The 18600-nt window shown below is 50.3% G+C and overlaps 1 protein-coding gene across 20 annotated transcripts in view; it reads right to left on the reverse strand.

Moving 5' to 3' along the window:
* The window catches only part of Megf11 (multiple EGF like domains 11), a 332420-nt gene extending 317433 nt beyond the window's left edge, over window positions 1–14987 (reverse strand). For 14 of the 20 annotated variants that reach the window (XR_012909999.1, XR_012909998.1, XM_075965513.1 and 11 more), the window contains exon 1: window positions 14787–14984. The gene's annotated coding sequence lies outside the window, so the exon portion shown is untranslated. Of the gene's footprint in view, window positions 1–14786 lie in introns of all 20 variants that reach the window. The other 6 variants (XM_075965519.1, XM_075965511.1, XM_075965529.1 and 3 more) reach the window with 2 other exon arrangements.
* Between the last annotated feature and the right edge of the window lie 3613 nt (window positions 14988–18600).

An 18600-nucleotide genomic window follows, 5' to 3' on the forward strand; every position in this document is an offset into this window, starting at 1 on the left:
ACAGTCGGTGAGCTCCAGGTTCAGTGAGAGACCCTGTCCCAAAAGATAGAGTGAAGAGTGATTGAGGAGGCCCCTCAGTGCTCATGTCTGGCCTTCATGTACATATGGACAATGTACAGACATATACACATTAATAAATAAATAAATCCACGTACAGATGGGGAAACTGAGGCACAGAGCAACATTCCCAAGACATCGGCATTAGAATGCTTTGGCTGAAATCTTCCCTGACCTCCTCATTTACGTCCCTCCTCAGCCTACCACGCCCCCTCCTTCTGCTGTCCCCTCTATCCTTTGTCACCTTGTCATCCGCTAACTTATTTATACCCTAGCACACCCACAGGGACAAGGAGTGTGTGCGTGTGTGTGTGGGGGGGGGTGTCTGTCTCTCTGGTGTTCTCACTATTTCACCCCCACAGCCCACAACAGGCCCTTAGGAAAGACTCCGTGGGGGGACTCTCTTGAGTCACTCATCTAAGATGACCCAGCTTTCGAAGGCAGAACTGGATTCAAATCTAGACACCGTGGTCTCTGACTCAGCATCCTCCACAACAGAGCTGACCAAGAAAGACAGCCTTCTCTCTGATTGAAATGTGTGAGCGCCGTGGGGTACCAGCTCCCCCCACAGTGAGTGAGACTCCCTTGGCAACAGCAAGCCGGGAGCCTTTCTAGTCTCCTACTCCCAGCCGAGCTAGGAATAAAGGCAGTACTTATGGAAATGGCTTCCATCTGACTCTGCGAGCAAAGTCATGCAGACCTAAGAATGAGTCCTTTCCAGACACCTCACTTGGTCAAGAGCTGCTGGTGGCTCCTGCCCACAAAACCTAGCTCCAGCACCCGGCCCCATCTACAGCCTACTAGGGGCCAGATGAGACTCTGGAGTTGTGTGCCTGAATTTACTGAGCTCCACCCACCTCCCAGGTCATCAGCCACCATCTGCATGAGGGTCATAGTCTCGGCTAACACTGCTCCTATCCCAGAATCCCCTGGTGAGCCAGCATTGGTACAGCCTCCATCACACTCAGGGGCAGCAGTGCCCCAGCACAAGCTCCTTCTCTGAACCCAAAGAGAGTCAAATGGTCTTCACACCCAGAGGCAATACCCCCCAAAGGAGGGAGCCAGAATCTCAGAGGTCCAGGCAATAGAAGCCAACATTCCATCCTGGTACTTGAACCAAAGAGCTATGGAGTCAGGAAGCGTCACTCACTCATCGGGGCATCCCGTGGTGCTCCTGAGCTGGGCCTAGCTTGCCTTTGTTGCTCTTGCTTCCTTGTCTTGTACCCCTTTTGCTCCCCCCCTCTTTGCTCTCAGACAGCAGTCCTGTCCCCAGTGAACACCTTCTTCTACTTCTTTTTTTTTTTTTGGTGTTATGTGTGTACATGTTCATGTGTATATGTGTGAGTCTGTAGGCCAGAGGTTAACCTCAAGCGTCATTCTTCAACCCCTGTCCATCTTTGATAACTGGCTCAGTCTCTGCTACACACGCATGAGGCCCTGAGTTGAGACTCCCCAGCATCCATGCAAAAAGCCAGCAGGGCAGGCAAAGACAGGCAGTTCCCTAGAGCTCACTGGCCAGCTAGCCTAGCCAAATCTGTGAGCTCCAAGTTCAGGGAGAAACTCTGTCTCAAAAATCAATGAATACAGCAAAGAGGGATGAAGAATGGTGTTCGATATCGACCACACACACACAGCTGCTGAGAAGCAGACCAGGACTGCAATCCGCATCCATGGAGGGAACATGGTGCCTGGAGCTGGGCTGTGGGAATAGTGCTACTTGGGTGCAGCCTGGAACACCTTCGGTGACATTAGATGGCCGATTAGGTGTTAAGGGTTTGAAAGGAAAGGAAACGACACACTTCATCCTTTGTTTCCCAAGGCTAGCCCAGGTTCATGGCCTCTCTGGTATCTAGATAGGAACAGGGTGAGGAGTGATACTTCCCTGCTGACCTAACTCCAGGAACTGGAGAAAAAGGTGACAGACCCAAGCTGGGCTGATTCCTGCCCATACCTGCCTCAAGGAATAAGGACATCACCCCTATCACTGTTCTCCCAAAGCCCAGGACCTCCCCCATCCCCTACACAGAGCCAGGGCCTTTACCTGGCAGCTGGAGGAGCTGAGAGAAAAGCAATGGTTTGGGGGGCTTCTTTCTGCTGCCCCTTTCCCCCAGCTCTGAGAGAGAAGTCTGAATCAGGAAGAATAAAATAAAAGGCCAAAAAGGCTTGCTATAATGACCTTCAAGAAAAGCCAACCACGTTTTACCTTGAGAACAGCAGAACTGAGAGTCTGTATGGACCATGCAAATGAGATGCAAACACACATGCAAATGGCCTAGGGCTGTCCTAGCTGCAGTGGCCGCAGCTTTCCCAAGCCTGGGGTACCTCTAGACTCTAGAGGGAGGTAGAGAAAAGGGGCAGAGGGCAATCAGCAAGGGTTCTGGGGACTATGAGAGGCTTGTCTAGGGGTGAGGGGAAGAGGAAAGGGACAATCTGAAGACCTTAGCGAGGACCCAGGACCCAGGGTGTTCTGTGCACCAGTAAGCTTTCCAAGCCTGGCAAGATCTGGCCATACTGGATCTTCAGTGTGTGCAAAGACACGTTCAGGCATGAGGGTGCTGACACTCAGACAACTACTTGCAAGACAAAAACACACCAAGTCACACCACAAAGACACGCAGGGACTGGCTCTTGTCCCTTCCCGTGACACTACTCTTAGAAACAGACAATAGATATGTATTCACAGAAAACACACAACACACCAAGACACATGGGCACCTACAAAGACCCATGAGGAGACACAAATACCCTTGTATACAGATACAAGGCAGTCAAGCAGAGCTGTCTGGAAAAGAAAGATCCAAATGACTGAGACACCAGCTTGGCTGGATATGGCATGGGAACTTGAACCCACAGAGCAGCCATAAGAAGTAGGGCTGATTATTGAATATTCATGGATAAGGAGAAGGAGGAGCCCCAGAGGTGAGTTGAGTCAGGCATAATGGTGTATGTCTAATCCCAGAACTTGAGAGGAGGAGGCAGGAGGATCAAAGCCAGTCTCCATACGAGTCTGAAGCCCACCTGGGCTCTACAGGACTCTGGTCAAAAATTTAAAAAAGTGCCGGGCGGTGGTGGTGCACGCCTTTAATCCCAGCACTTGGGAGGCAGAGGCAGGCGGATCTCTGTGAGTTCGAGACCAACCTTGTCTACAAGAGCTAGTTCAAAAACAGGCTCCAAAACCACAGAGAAACACTGTCTCGAAAAACCAAAAAAAAAAAAAAATTAAAAAAGTAAATAAATAAATAAATAAATAAAGCCAAAGATGATGATCTGATCACCAAAAGCAACAGCAAAGAACAAGAGAAAGAATTAACTTTTTTTTTGCAGCAGTGGCGAGTCCAGGCCTTGCACGTGCTAGTGAAGCCCCCCACTCAGTGCTCATGACAGCCCAAAACACTAATATTTTTTTGAGAGAGATGGGTCTCCCCCAAGGCTGACCTCATACTTGAGATCCTCCTGCCTCAGTCTCCTGAGTGTTGTGATTACAGACAGGTACCACTGTATCCAACCCAAGGCAAAGTAGTTTTATTTTTGTTTCTGTTTTTTAGGCAGGGTCTCATGCAGCCCATGCCAGCTTCCAACTCGCTTGTAAGGCAGGATAATCTTAAACTCCCAATTGTTCTGCCTCCACTTCCCAAGTGTCGAGATTACAAATGTGCCCCTTAACCCCCGGTCTTATGCAGGTCTAGAGATTGAATTATTGAATTTAGGGCTTCATACATGCTAGGCAAGCACTCACCCTCCGCTCAAGCCCCCACCTTTATCCCTATCTCTGATGATGCCACATCCCGAATCGTTCCTCTCTGTCCATTTGCCCCAGAGCCCTCCCAGTCCCCGTGGGATGGAGAAATGCCTGCCAGGTTCCTGCCTTCCCACCTGGCCGCCTGGCCAGTGGGTTTCCACCCCAGCCTGGTCCTTGAAGGCTCTCGGTCCTTTTTCCCATCCCTCCGTCATCCCGGCTGAGAGTACTCGTTAATTCTGGTCTGCGGGTAATCTAATTTGGAAATCTGAGGGAGGAAAGAAATGATTTCCAAATGGGATACAAGACAGGGTTTTCAGAAGCCACCTGTCCCTGGGTGACTGTTCACAGAAGAGAATGACTCTTTCCCCAAAAGTATACAAACTTGAAATGCCACCCTGCCCACTCGCTCCTCCACACACAAAAAGAAATGCGCTTTTCAGAGCAGAGAATGAATAAGCCTTCTTGCTTCCTGCCACAGCGCATGGAGTCATTCTGGGAAGTCCACACCCCTCCAGGTCTCTGTGTCCCTAGTTACCTATAAGAGGCAGAACAAGCCAGCTCTGGAGGCTTTGTCCCTCTCACACCTTATAGCCATCTTGACATTCACAGTGTTCCCCAGAATTGTGCCCTGTCCTTGGTGCAGCTGAGGCCCGGACTCCAAGTCAAGGGACCAAGACAAGTTCAGAAAAAGACCCAGAGTTAAGTTCACCCCCCACCCGAGCCCCAGGTCCATCCACCTAACACCCTTTCCATCTGCCTGGTGAGTGCCTGAGTGAGAAGGGGGTCAATGGGGAGTGGGGCAGCCTTAAAACATGAGGGCTCATTGTCAGCAGCGTGCATGCACCCGAGGGGCTGCAAAATGCCAGCTCGCTGGCTCTGAGTGTAGTTCGGAGCCTCAAACTCCCTTTCCCAATTAATATTCATGGGGCTGGCATGCCATTTATTTGCATATGTAGATTATTGCTCATCCTCTGCAGGAAAGAAAAAGTTTGGGGGTGTTTATATTTATTGTATTTATTTTAAGCTTGAGTGATAAAGCAGGCAGGTCAGGCTCAGGAAGGGCAGCTTCCCAGAGCAGAAAAGTAGATCCTAGAGATAGGACCCACAAAACCAACTCCAAAGCAGTCTTTGGAAGGCATCCCAAGAAGACCCTCCCTCCAAAGACCCTAAAAGGTTGCCATTCGAGGTAGGCATCCTGTTTGAGCCTGTCACTTGAACTTTTTAAGACCCTGCTTCTTTTATTCAAATGCGTTTGTGTTTGCATGCATCGGAAGGTTAGGCGCTGGTTAGGTGCGCTCTCCACTCCAAGACCCGTTTGAGGAGGAAGCACAAGTCAGAGCCCACTTGCAGTCAAGTGCTCGCTAAACCATAGCACCCCAGTGAGGCTCTAGACCCTTCCCTCCTGGGCTACATGCCCTCCACTCCTGGCACCTCAGGAAAGCTTCCATCTGCCCACTGTCGCCTGAAGCCATCAGGGAGTCAGTCTTCCCCTCCTGGTCCACTGGCCTCACCCCGCCCCCCTTTACTGCCTCATATAAAGTGTTCACCAGAAAGCTGGTAGTCTGAAGTAAGCAGTTTAAAGTTCTGGGGACCCACTAAAGTAGCAGATCAGAACGAGAAGAGAAACCAACAGACCCAGACCAGGGGTGGCGAGAATGTCCACAAGACGTTAAAGCAGAAATAGATGAAGGGCCAGCGCTGCTTCTCCTCCTCGGCACCCCCTGCTGGCCACTTCTGCTCCAGAACCCTTGCAAGATAGTTACAAGGTGACTATAAACTGCCTAAAGTAATGTTCCACATATGGGAAGCACTTATTAAAATTAGTCCCTTCAATTGAGGTTGAGTGAAAAAAAAACAGTGATTTTTGTTCAGGAAAACAATCTATTTCTGTGGTTTATGAATTCAATAAATGCCTGCTGAGAGCCAGGCCTGGTGGTGCACGCCTGTAATCCCAGCACTCAGAGGAGCAAGAATTCAAGGTCATTGTGGCTATACTTGAGTTCAAGGCCAATCCGTGCTGTGTGAGACCCAGTCTCAATAAATCAGCAAGTAAATACACACAAGGCCCTGGTTCGACCCCACCTACTGGCCACATTATTGGCCATGGAGAAGGACCCAGCCCACCCCATCTCAGATCTCAAGGGGTTTAGGATCCAACTGGGAGAGATAAGGAACGCCCTGAAATGACGCCGAATAACAAGACCACAACATCCTATTAAACACGGAATTTGTGGTGTGGGCAGTAATTGCTACAGAAGTTCTGGGAAGGAGAAGTCAATACTTCAAGATCGCTGTGGGCCCCAGTGCTACGAAAGCTCTAATGAGGAAACAGCTCAAAGCAGGATTTAAAGGGAGAGGAGAAAGGCAAGACTTGCTGCCTTGGCAAAGAGGCCTAGTAGAGGCGAGGTGGGGAGATGGGCCTAGCAGGGGAGGTGGAGAGAGGTCTTGAGGTGAGGCAGGGAGAGGCCTAGCAGTGGAGGAGAGAAGAGTAGAGGTGAGGGGGAAGAGGCCTAGAGGTAAGGAGGGGAAAGAGAAAAGATAAGACCTAGGCAGACTGTGAAGATCCCAAGCATTTACTTGAGGAACTTTGGCCTCATCCTATGAGTTCTCGGAGGAGGACACGTAACGTGAAAGGTTCTTGTAAACCTGCTTGGGAGATATCGTGAAGGAAGAAAAGACAGAAACTTTGGCCTCAGAGCTGCACAATGGGCTCCCAGCACAGGTTCAGAACTCACAGCCACCTCTGCACTGGCATCTACACTGTCTCCTTCATAGAGCCCCGCAGACTGTTCCAGAAAGCATGTCCTCCTCATCTAGCCCTGTGCCACAGGATGACCCAGTATGCCAAAGAGGATCCCTCAGGCCAGAAAGATGGATCCTGGAAAAGCAGTAAAGACAGAGGTTGTGCTTAGACACTGGGAAGAGAGTGTAGGAGTCACGGGATAGTAAAAGGTGTTGCTAAAGCTGAGCCCAAGCACTGAGGATATGGTTCTGCCGGTAAAAACAGAGTCCAGAATGGAAGATGCCTAAAGAATGGAGAACATTTGATTTCATGATGGTAGTCAGGCATCAAATACTACTAATATCACCCAAACTGGGGCCATGTGTACACCTGTGTCTCATCACTTAGGACACAGAAACAAGAGGATTGACAGTTCAAATCCAGCTCAAGCTACATAGCAAGATTTATTTCAAAAAGATCTCATAAAGCCAGACAAGGTGATACATACCTGTCATACCAGGACTTAGAAGGTAGAGGCAAGAGGATCAGAAGTTCAATGTCATCCTCATCTGCACAGTGAGTTTGAGGCCAACCTGGGCTACATGAGACTCCATGTCAAAAATACACACCAAAAATCCCACAGTGATGACAACAATGATTATGATGATGATGATGATGACGATGACAATGATGACGACAATGATAATGACGATGACGACGATGATGATGACGACGATGATGACGACGACGGTGATGGTGATGATGACAATGATGACAATGATGATGACGGTGATGGTGATGATGACAATGATGATGACAATGATGGTCATGATGATGACGACGACAACGACTATGATGATGACAATGATATAATGCAGTTAATGCTGAGACATGGTCTAAGAGGTCAAGACTGTAAGGCAGGAGTCCAGCACTGTAAGAGAGCAGCTGGGAGCTGCCTCTAAGTCACGGTGGTGGTATCTCCCCTACAAGCACCATCAACCACCGGCCTGAGTTTGTGGTAGAACACTTGCCCAACATGCAAGCAGAAGACCTGGGTTTGAGCCTCCAAACCACATCACACCAACATGGTGATACATGCTCGTAATCCCAGCACTTTGGAGGTAGAGACTGGAGGACTCAAAGTTCAAGGTCATCCTCAGCTACCTAGCGAATCTGGGATGTGTAAGACCCTGTCTCAAAGCAGCTCCTGTAGTTGCACAGGAAGACCGTATTTTAGCCTGATTCGTTCTATGCCACCACCGAGAAAGGAAAGGAAAATTAAACCAGGCAGACAAGAGCTTTAAACTTTCTTGACTTCAGTGCTAGAGTCTTGGGCTATGTCCTAAACTAGCCCCTCCAGGAAGCCTGCCACGACTGCTATGGCTCCCACTAATGGCATGGTCTCCTGTCATGGTTGTTTTCTGGCCATACAGCCTCCTCTAGCTCTGCCTTCTGTCTGTTGATGAGTGTGATAGAATCAACACACATCTCCCCAAACTGGGTTATACATTCCCTGATAGTCCAGGTCAAACCTTCAAATCCTCTACTTGTCTTGCACTGGTCAAATATAGTTATTGGGTTAACTCAGATATATCTTCCCAATCAACCCCATTATATAGGTGAGTAAACGGAGGCATAAAAGGTTAAAATACTTTGCCCAGAGTCATGAGGTTTAAAGAGAGTAGAGAGAGGATTCAAACCCAGGTCTTGATCTCTATAGCTGATAGATGTTTGATGCTTTTTTCTCCTTTCCACTTTTTTCCTTTTTGAGATTCAGCAGCCAACCAGGATTGCTCTAGACCAATTGTGAATATCTCTACCCCTTGCCTCCGCTTAGTTTAGGCATGGCACTGGATCACAAGTTCAGCCAAGAAGACAAGAGGCAAAGTTTGATCCGAGGCTGGGAAAGACTCCCCTCGTTGCCTTTTCTGCCTCTGTAGAAGATTTTGAGGATGCAACACTTGCAGCCACTGCAGCCATTTTGTGACCTTGAGAAAAAAGAGGATGAAAAACTATCTGGATCTTCGATGCAGCTGCAAAGCCACTGAAAGAAACAACCTTGGAGCAGAAATAGCCTAGACCTCTTGTTATAGGAGATACCGAGTCCCTATTGTTCCAGCTGGGAGGGTTCAGGTCTTCTGTTGCTTGCAGCTGAGACACCCTCTCCAGTCAAGGGCTCTTGTCTCTATAGCTGTTATGAAAGATAAATGACATATAAAAGTCCTAGTCCCCACATCACTGAGCCTACCCCAAGGTTGGGCATTCAGTAAAGACTCCATCTATGTTTGATTTTGAATCTCCCCTTTTTTGCTGTCTCTGAAGATATCATTTTTCCCTTTTCTGAGTCTGGCTGATCCCCGCTAAGTTCCTACCTCACATTCTAACAGTGGTCTTAACATATTGACTACTGGTCCTCTATCCTCTTCCTCCACCTTCCAAGAATCAAGATACACGCAAGGTACTCACACTGGCCCAAGAGGACACCAACACAAGTTCAAATTCCTAAATATTTGTGCTTTGAAATGTCTTTCTCAGTTAGTTCTCACCCAAATGTTTGAGTCAGGTTGAATGAATTCCAACTTCCTGCTCCAGAACAGACACGTTGCGTCTGCATAATTCCTGCAGCTAGCTTTGTTATAAAAAAAAAAATAAGAAAGAAATAAAAACATGGATTGTTGTTCCTTCTCTACTGTAAAATAATCAATAAATAGAATCCAGATGAAAAATACCAGCATTTAGGGAGAACAACTCTGTTATGATTCTTTTCTTCGGAGCCTAATTAACACACATGGTAGATGGACCCCAGCACAGAGTGGAAGAGGCTCCAAGTCTGAAACAGAAATCCAAAACAGACAGACAGACGGTGTCAACAAACAGAATGTGTGCTGCAGACTCCTGGAAGCCTTGCTCTGCTCCAACCGCTGTTTCTTTTTTCTTTTCTTTTTTTTTTGTTGTTGTTTGTTTTGTTTTATTTTTTGAGTCAGGGTAACAAACAGTTCTAGCTGTCCTGAAACTCACTATTGTAGACCAGGCTGGCCTCAAACTCACAGAGGTCCTCCTGCCTCTGCCTCCAGAGTACTGGGATTAAAGGCATGTGCCACCATGCCCAGCTCTATTTTTTGTTTTCCTTTTTCTCTTTTTTCCCCTTTGTTCCTTCAGAATACCTTTTGTGCAAACTGTAAGATGAAGCACAGCTCACCCAGTATCAGGAGAACCATCTTGCTTGTCCCTTCTTTTTTCCTCCCTTTCTTCTTTCCTTCCTTTTTCCTTCTATTCTTTTCTCCCTCCCTTCCTTTCTTCCTCCCTCCCCTCCTTGCTGTTAAAACAGGGTCTCACGTAGTTCAAGCTCTCCTTGAACTTGCAGCTTAGTGGAGGATGACCTTGAACTTCTGACCCCCCTGCCTCCACCTCCTGAATGCTGAAATTACAGGCCTGGGCCACCACACCTGGTTTGTTGGATGCTGAGTCTCAAACCCAGGTGCAAGCACTCTACTAGCTGAACCGCCCACCTCCCAACCCGCTTCCTTTCTTTTTAACGAAGACACACCTTTCTGGACAATGACCACCCTGGCCGTGAAAGTTTTATGAGGGGCTCAGAGAGTGGATGACACCTTCTCAATTATAATGCCACTCTAATAAACCCCTACAGAGCCATGGGGCACAGAAGTCTGCAGCCAGTGCGACACCTATTTATTCCCTAATTACATGACAATATATTCTCTGTGTGTGTGCTGATGAAGATAAAATATTCCTTTAATTCTACGGCCACCTGGGGGGTGAGGGGGGATGGGACCGCATATAAGCTTGTCCTGGGAGTCCCTGGTGCTAAATCACAGCCTTGTCCCAGCCCCCACTCCAGTAGTGTCTTCAGGAAAATCAGTCTCTTTCCTCAGTTCTCCACACCTGAAGTGTGGTTCCCACAGTGAGAGCATCCGCATGGCTGGAAGCAGGATGGAAATGGCAATTAGCAAGGCCACTCTAGGCCCACTGAATCAGAAGCCAAGGCTGCGGCTTAGGAGCTGTGTTGCTATAAGACCTTTCCCAATGGAAGCATGACCCCTACTGAATCCCAGACAGAAAGAAGGGCTTCAGTCTTTTGTGAGATTTGCTTTGTTTCTTTGTTTGGTTGGTTTTGGTTGTTTTGTTTGGTATTTTTCAAGACAGGGTTTCTCTGTGTACTCCAGGCTGGCTTGGAACTCAGAGATCTGCCTGTCTCCACCTCCTGAGTGCTAACATTAAAGGCATGCACCCCCACCGTCCTATTTTGTTTTGTTTTTTTTCTGAGCGAGGTTTCCATTTTTATGTTTGTTTACTTATGTGTGTGCATGCGTGCATATGTGTATGGAGATACGTGTGCACATGTGTATGGAGATACGTGTGCACATGTGTATGGAGATACGTGTGCACATGTGTATGGAGATACTTGTGCACATGTGTATGGAGATACGTGTGCACATGTGTATGGAGATACGTGTGCACATGTGTATGGAGATACGTGTGCACATGTGTATGGAGATACGTGTGCACATGTGTATGGAGATATGTGTACACATGTGTATGGAGATACGTGTGCACATGTGTATGGAGATACGTGTGCACATGTGTATGGAGATACGTGTGCACATGTGTATGGAGATACGTGTGCACATGTGTATGGAGATACGTGTGCACATGTGTATGGAGATACGTGTGCACATGTGTATGGAGATACGTGTGCACATGTGTATGGAGATACGTGTGCACATGTGTATGGAGATACGTGCACACATGTGGAAGTGTGCACACAGAGGCTGGGGGCCAACCTTAGGTGTCATCCTCAGGAGTTAGCCACCTTGTTGTTGAGACTGGGTCTCTCTCTGGGACCTGGGACTCACCCATGAGGCTAGACTGGCTGTCCAGTGAGTTCCAGGGAGCCTCCTGTCTCTACCTCCTCAGCAGTGGGGTTACAAAGCACATACTGCCGTACTCAGCTTCTCATGTGGGCTCTGGAAATCACACTCCTCAGGCTTCCATAGTAGGCACTTTCCTGACCGAGCCACCTCTCAAGCTCAGAAGAGCATTTTAACCTGAATGGGACATAGGCATGCTGGATTCTATAGCAACTGAGTCCCTCTGACTACACAGCCGTCTTCGGACTCAAGGTCTGCTTACCCATCTGTCCAGTGGGGCTCCAGAGCTTGCCACGCAGCTGTGGGTGCTGGAGTTTCAGAAGTACGTAGTCACCTGGCAGCGGTCTCTATGGAGACCTAGCAAGATCTCTTGTCGATAGTCACCAACTGCCTCCTACCATGCTCTGACCAGCAGAAACTCTACAGGGCAGCTCTCCAGGGCCACGTTTAAGGTCAGCAATACAGCCCTCCTGGGTCACCCCTGGCAACCAGCAGACTTTCCAAGCCACATAACCGACTGTTTCAAACCTCGTCACCACGGAGCCCTGAGCCACTTGAGGGGAGGTTGGGGTCATTTGTTATACTGCCAACCATTCTACAGATGTCCTCTATATACATGCCTCCTCCTTGCAACTAGACTGTAAGCATAGGAGGGTAGGACCAAGGCAATCAGCATAATGAGCTGGGGATGGTCCCTGTCTGATCAGGGCTGGGTCCCTGGGCCCAAGGCTGAGCTGCAGAACTAACTTGCTGACCAAATGTTCTTATGAGGAGAAATGCCCAACTCATACAAAGCCCAGAACAGCCAAGCACCTAGATTCTATCACATGTGTGTATGTATGTTCTGGGAGCAAGGGTGCAGGCCATGGCAAGACTGGAAAGGTCAGAGGACAAATCAGCTCTCCTTCCACCATTTGATTTTCCAGCCTCGAACTCAGGTTATCAGGCTTGGCGGCAAGCACCCTTCCCTGGCTGAGCCATCTCCTCTGCCAGCTCCTAGAGTCTAAAAGTGAAGCTGGGAAGGAGCCGAGGAATGCCTGAAACCTGGGAGGGGGGCAGTGAGCAGGAGGAAAGGAGGTAATCACAGCTTCCTCAGCTGTGTCCCTGGCCCTAGGGTCACCGAGTTCTGCCTTCAGAGTGAAGGCTCACCTTTCACTTCCATAGAGGTAGAGGAGCTGTGGGCCAGAGGCTGAACTTGAGTTCTCCTTGGCCCTGGCTCTCAAGTCCTTGGCCCGTGAGACTCTACTGCCTGGGGTTAGCAGTAAAGCCCTTCTCCTCCAGTGGCTACGTTCAGGAGGCTCACTCGATATCCTGCAGGAATGGTTTCCCCTCAGAATGCCTGCCTGCGGCTGCTTCACAGACCACCCTAGAGCCAGGTCGGTGGCACTTAAAAGCGGACACAGTGCGGGCACAAACTGCAGACCATAGACATGGCTACTCTTGGGAGATGCTGGATATCGGGTGTCCTGCCTCTAACCTGCCAACCTCTTGGCCCTCCAGCCTATTCATTCTGCAGTGCAGTGGCCTAACAGGGTACACCTGCCTCGCGCTAAGAAAGTGATGAAGTCAGTAAGGAAAGCTAGAAAAGGTTCCGAGCCCTTTGGCAGGAAGACAGGATTACTTCCCCCTTTCCCCTTAGCCAGCTCTAAGCGAGTCCCTTTGCTTCTCTGGGCTTCAGTCGGCTGATCTGTAGAATGGGAGGAAAAGGGAAGGACTGCGGTTATAAGCTTCGATTTTCTACCCGTTTAAACAGTATATGAGCAACATGGAGAGCCCGGTGCTTGATATACACCGCAGGGAAATCCGCCGAAGGAGCCGCAACCTAGGCTGGGGGTTAATGTCAATGTCCTGGAGCACTGAACCCAACCTACTGATCGGGAGCAACCGCTGGTAGGCGATCCTCCACGCAAAGACCTTCAACTTGTTTTGCCACCTCTAAATCTGCGCTAAGCCTCACAAGAGACCATTTCGGATTGCAGTCCAACAAAGACGGGAGAAAGGCAGGGAAGCGGTGAGGGTCGGCGAATCCAGCCTCTGGACTCCAAGATCCAAAACTGCCACCCGGGACAGGCTCAGGCAGTCCCGGCCGCCTGCCGCGCGCCACCACCTGGTCAGGACATTAACCCCAGTTTCCCCAGCTGAGTGATGGGCGCGAAGGCGCCCAGCACAAGTAATCTAGCCACAGAGAGCTGGGATGGCCGGGAGCCCTAACCTCCAGATAAGCATCCTCCAAACCCTCGGGAGGCCCTGCTCTATTGGCTTCCGGAGGGGCGAGGAGTGGGAGAGCCTGATCCTAGTCACTTGGAGCATCACAAGTCTGAAAGGAGGCCGACTGGCCTCACGGCAGGGGCTCGCGGGGACAGATCCCGAGATGCGGCAACAGTGGGATGGAGCGTGGGAGTCAGTTCCAGGAAAAAGCAGCTGGGACTCAGGGGCTCTGCGACCCGCTACGCCGAAATCCGGCGCTCCCGGACTGCAAACGGATGTGGCTCCATCCCATTAGCGACCTTGATCCTCGCAAGGAACGATTCTTACCTATTTTTAAGTCTTTTTTTCTTCCCTAAAAATTAAAAGAATAAATCAAGTCTATGAGGAAGGTGGCCGCGCAGGGCAGCCACGAGGACCACCCGTGTTCCCACCTACAACACTACTGTCCGCGATTGGGAGAGAAGTTAGGAACTTCGGGACAGTCACCCACGAGTGCAAGAGGAGTGACTCGCTTCTCTTTTAACTTTGGGTGTTGAGGCCGCCGCTGAGGGTTGGAGGGATGTCACCGGGGGCAACCCACAGGACTGCAAAGCATCCGGATTCCCTCAGAGAGAGTGTGGGGTCGGGATAAGAAAAAGTAGAGTGAGTCCAGGTTGAGCAGGGCACAAGCTAGGCTTGGGCTCCGCGGGGACCTGTGCGCCGCCCCGAAGCTCTGCGTCGGTTCCCGGGTGGGAAAGACGCGGTGCTGGGCGCAAGTTCCGCACATCTGGGGTGGCTCCCTGTCGGGAGTTCCCAGATACATGCAGAGCTGGCAGGTTCCTGCTCCCGGACACCCGCGCCGTGACTCTAGGGTCTTTCCCCGCACGTGGAGGCGGCGGCCGCTGCGTACAGACTGCGGTCAGAGGACGCGCGCCTGGCCCACTCCGGAGCTCTCCTCATCTCGCACGGACCCCAGGGCGCTCCAGCAAGCCCAGCCATCACCTGCCTCTCGCCAAACCCGCCTCCCAGAGCCCGGACCCGGCCAGAGCAGCCTGGAGATCCACCGAGCTGGTGGAAAGTTAGTCTTGAAGCTGCAAAGCCTCCTCTCCTGGACTGGAACCCACACCCCGGCCCAATGCACCCACAGTGCTCCGAGGCTCCTGGTCCCCGCGGACCCCACCCAGCCATCTACCTGCTTCCGCGGCGTGCCCAGGGCTCGGGCCAGCCAGTCCCACGGTCCTGTGCCCCGGAGCCGGAGAGGCTTCAGGTTCCCCGGCAGGAGCGCGAGCTGCGAACCGCCCTGAGCCGGGCAACCGGCTCCGGGCACTGAGAGCGAGTGAGCGAGCTGGAGGCTGGAGCCGCTGCGACTGCTGCCTCGGCAGCCCCCACCTCCTGCGTCCCTCGGCCCCTCCCTCTTCCCTCCCCCCCTGCGCTCTCCCTCCTCCCACCTCCTTCTTCCCTCTTTGGTCCTTCAGACCCAGCGATCGCGTGCGTTTGCTCGCTCCTTTTTCTGGCTTTCTCTCTGCCGGTTGCCTTCTTTTATTCACTCAGTTCTTTCTCACTTTCCTATTTTGTATCCACCCTTCTCGCTCTTTTACCGGTTTTTTACCCTCTCCCTCTTTTCTGTATTTCCCTTCCTTGTAATCACTCGCATCGATTCCCTTCTCCCCTTTTTTCCTCCTGGATCAGGGTGGCCTCCGCATCTATTCTTTCTAGAAGCTCCGGATCGGGGAGCCAGCCAGAATCGAAGGGAACCAGGAATATCTCCAAACTGCTGAGGACAGAGACCCAGAAAAGGCAAGAAAAGCGAAGAACTCAGTGTGCAGAAGAACCAGCTGCTCTGAGCCACGCGCTGGTGAAGTGCAGACTTTGACGCCCCAGAGCAAGAACTTGCCATGCTGTGGTCAACTCCAGAGGCTGAGCTTAGAGCAGCTCTGCTTCCTGCGACCTGGGACAGGGCTTCAAACCGGAGTTGGGGAGGCGGGGTGAGTGTTAATGACAGGGTACAGTGCCTAGCCACCGGGAAGACTTCAGTCTGATGAAACTACAGCACTCCTAGTGGGTCTTGGCCAGGCGATGTCCCACCTGCCATCGAGAGTGTTACTCCCTACCCCTCTCCAAGATGTCAGGGGCTAATTCTTACTTCCCGGCTTGCCAGAAAGGGAGTGAGTGATGAGTTGTCTCTTTCTTCCCTTGAACTTAAACCCACGTGGAGAGTCCCACACTTGGGGAACGGTGGCCTGCACCTGGAGAAAGAATTTGCCAATAAAGAAGGCATAATGTCTGTGGCTTTGGGCGAGCCTCTCCTTGTAGCTCCTATGCAGTCTGAGGAGCCAGCTCTTACCCTGGGAGTATCAGCTGATATCTGCCATTTCAGCCCAGTGGGGTTCAGAGAAGAGACAGAAGACCCCTTTCCCATTGGCCCACAATAGACAATCCTCCTCCGGCAGGACCTGATCAGGCTTCCAAGCCTCATTTCACCCATAACTGCTGAGCCCACCCCCATCCCGGCACTGTTATGAGAAGAGATCCTTCTACCTTGGGTTTCAGGCCCCACAAAACTCCCCATCAACACCCCAGCAGTTCCATGCCTTGGAATATCCAATCAAATAGACAGCTGATGCCTGGGCTTGCTATTCAGGACGTGGGAGCAGAGCTGCTGGGGTGCCTGAGACTGGGGTGAGGCACTTAGCCTCTGCACTTGCACCACCCCCCAGAGTGAGTCCCTCCTTAAATCCTGCCCCCCCCCCGGGGACTTCCTGCCCCGCCTCTAGTGCTGGCCCTCCTATGCAGGGCCAACTATCCGGCTGATAAATTCGGTTCCCCATCGACAATGAAGGACCTGAATTAGACAATGAAAGAGTCCCCAACACCAGAGCCCTGCAGGGTGTGGGTCTGACACTTGGAGGCCACTATGACCTCTCACTATGACACTGGGGGAAAAAATCACTTAATCCCTCTAGCCTCCGTTTCCCTGTAAAATGGGAACACTAGCAGTACCATGAACCCTGTGAAGATAGCCCAAAGCTCAGTTCCTGGCACTGTGAGTGGTGGCATTTGGCCACTGTCAGCAGTTAATATTAATTTAATTAAATTTAACCTAGGCTTTGCATATGCTCCTCTTCACATTCACTCTTGGGTTCTGAGCCCCACCTCTCCCCTGCCTCTCACCTCCCCTTCTGTATGGTAGCTCCCCATTTCTAAGTGACTTCATGGGTTCATGGACGTCGATGGGTCTTTCCGGATAACCATTGTACTCAAAAGCTACACAAAGCAGGTCTCCCTGCCCTCTCATCTCTCTCCCACACAGACACACACACTGCCAGGCAGGAATTGTGTGTCCAAGGATTGCTAAGGGGAAGGGAGTGCCTGGTTTTCTGCCACACTCTAAAAAGCTGCATGGATCTATAAAGCTGGGCCTTCCCTGCCCAGATGGCAAGCTTCCAAGAACACATGTCACAACAGAGCCAGAAGCACTTTTAGCAAACATCTCTGGGAGTCAGCTCGGGGTCGGCCGGAACCCACAATCCATCATTCACTTGCCAGGAGAGCCTGCTTGCAGGAGGCCCTGCTAGAAGCATTGCAGGGCTTGGCCTGTTCCAACTTCTGTAAGTTTATTAGGGAAGTTGTAGTATTTAAAACCATGCTACTCACCAAAGGGTAAAGTTTGGAACAAAATTCCACCCGCTACCCAAAAGCTCACACTCTCAGGATGCCCTTGAACCTCTCATGTAAATGAGGATGACCTTGAACTTCTGATCCTTTTGCCTCCATCTCCCAAGTACTAGGATTACAGGTGTATGACGCCATGCCAGGTTTTACACAGTGCTGGGGATCAAAGCCAGAACTCAATCCGTGTTAGGCAAGCACTCTACCAACTGAGCTAGTAGACAACCACCCCTAGTAGATGCATACACACAGTAGCTAAGTACCAACTTAGAAGTTTATATTCCACCTGGGGAAGGAGGAAAAGGCGTTCTTGGAGCTGACTGAGAGATCAGGAGCCAGCCACCCAACTCAAGTCTTGGTGCTGTCGTTTGTCCTCTATGGGACCACAAGGAGAGGCCAGAACTGTTATGGTCAAACTGGGATGAGTCCTCCTTCTTGAAAATAAATTCCAGGAGGCAGAGGTGCCCAGGGCTCAGAGGTACCTGTTCTTTTTCCTAACTGAGGTTGTCCCTCACACCTTCTCTCTTCCATGTCTCCTCTCCTTTCCTAAAGAGACGCTCTCAAAAACCCCAAGGGGGAACCCATCAAGGACTTCCAGATGTTGCAGAATATTCGTTTAAGATGTGTTACCTTTGTTTATGCTGTGGAACATTTGCTTAATGATGCATTTGTTTAACTGTAAATCTGCGTTGCTTTGCCTGTCTAAAACACCTGATTGGTCTAATGAAGAGATGAATGGTCAATCGCTAGGCAGGAGAGGGATAGGCAGGGCTGGCAGGCAGAGAGAATAAATAGGAGAAATCTAGGCTTGAAAGAAGAGGAGGAGCAAGAAAAGAAGATGCCAGGGCCAACTATCCAGCCACCCAGCCACACTGCCAACCATGGAGTAAGAAGGAAAGAAAGATATATAGAATAAAGAAAGGTAAAAAAAAAAATCCAGAGGCAAAGTGTAGTTGAAGAGAAACAGAATAGTTTAAGTTAGAAAAGCTGGCTAGAAACAAGCCAAGCTAAGGCTGGCTGGACACTCATAAGTAAGAATAAATCTCTGTGCATTTATTTGGGAGCTGGATTGTGGGCCCCCAAAGAGTTTAAAAAAAAACTATACTCAGAGATATGAGGGACTGGTTGGGTAAAATAAAGACTTCAGAACTTTTGGGTCTTTTGAACTCTTCAGACAGAGCGTGATACCACAAGACATGAGAGAAGGATGTCTGCTATCCACATCTTGCCCTCCTCAGATCTATCACAAAGCCTAGCATAGGGTCTGTCTTGCCTCAGCAAAAGAATAAGATATTTACAATTTCTTGAACCAGTGAAATGGCCCAGTGGGTAAAGAC

This window comes from Microtus pennsylvanicus, chromosome 3 (genome assembly GCF_037038515.1).
Source record: "Microtus pennsylvanicus isolate mMicPen1 chromosome 3, mMicPen1.hap1, whole genome shotgun sequence".
Taxonomy (NCBI): Eukaryota; Metazoa; Chordata; class Mammalia; order Rodentia; family Cricetidae; genus Microtus; species Microtus pennsylvanicus.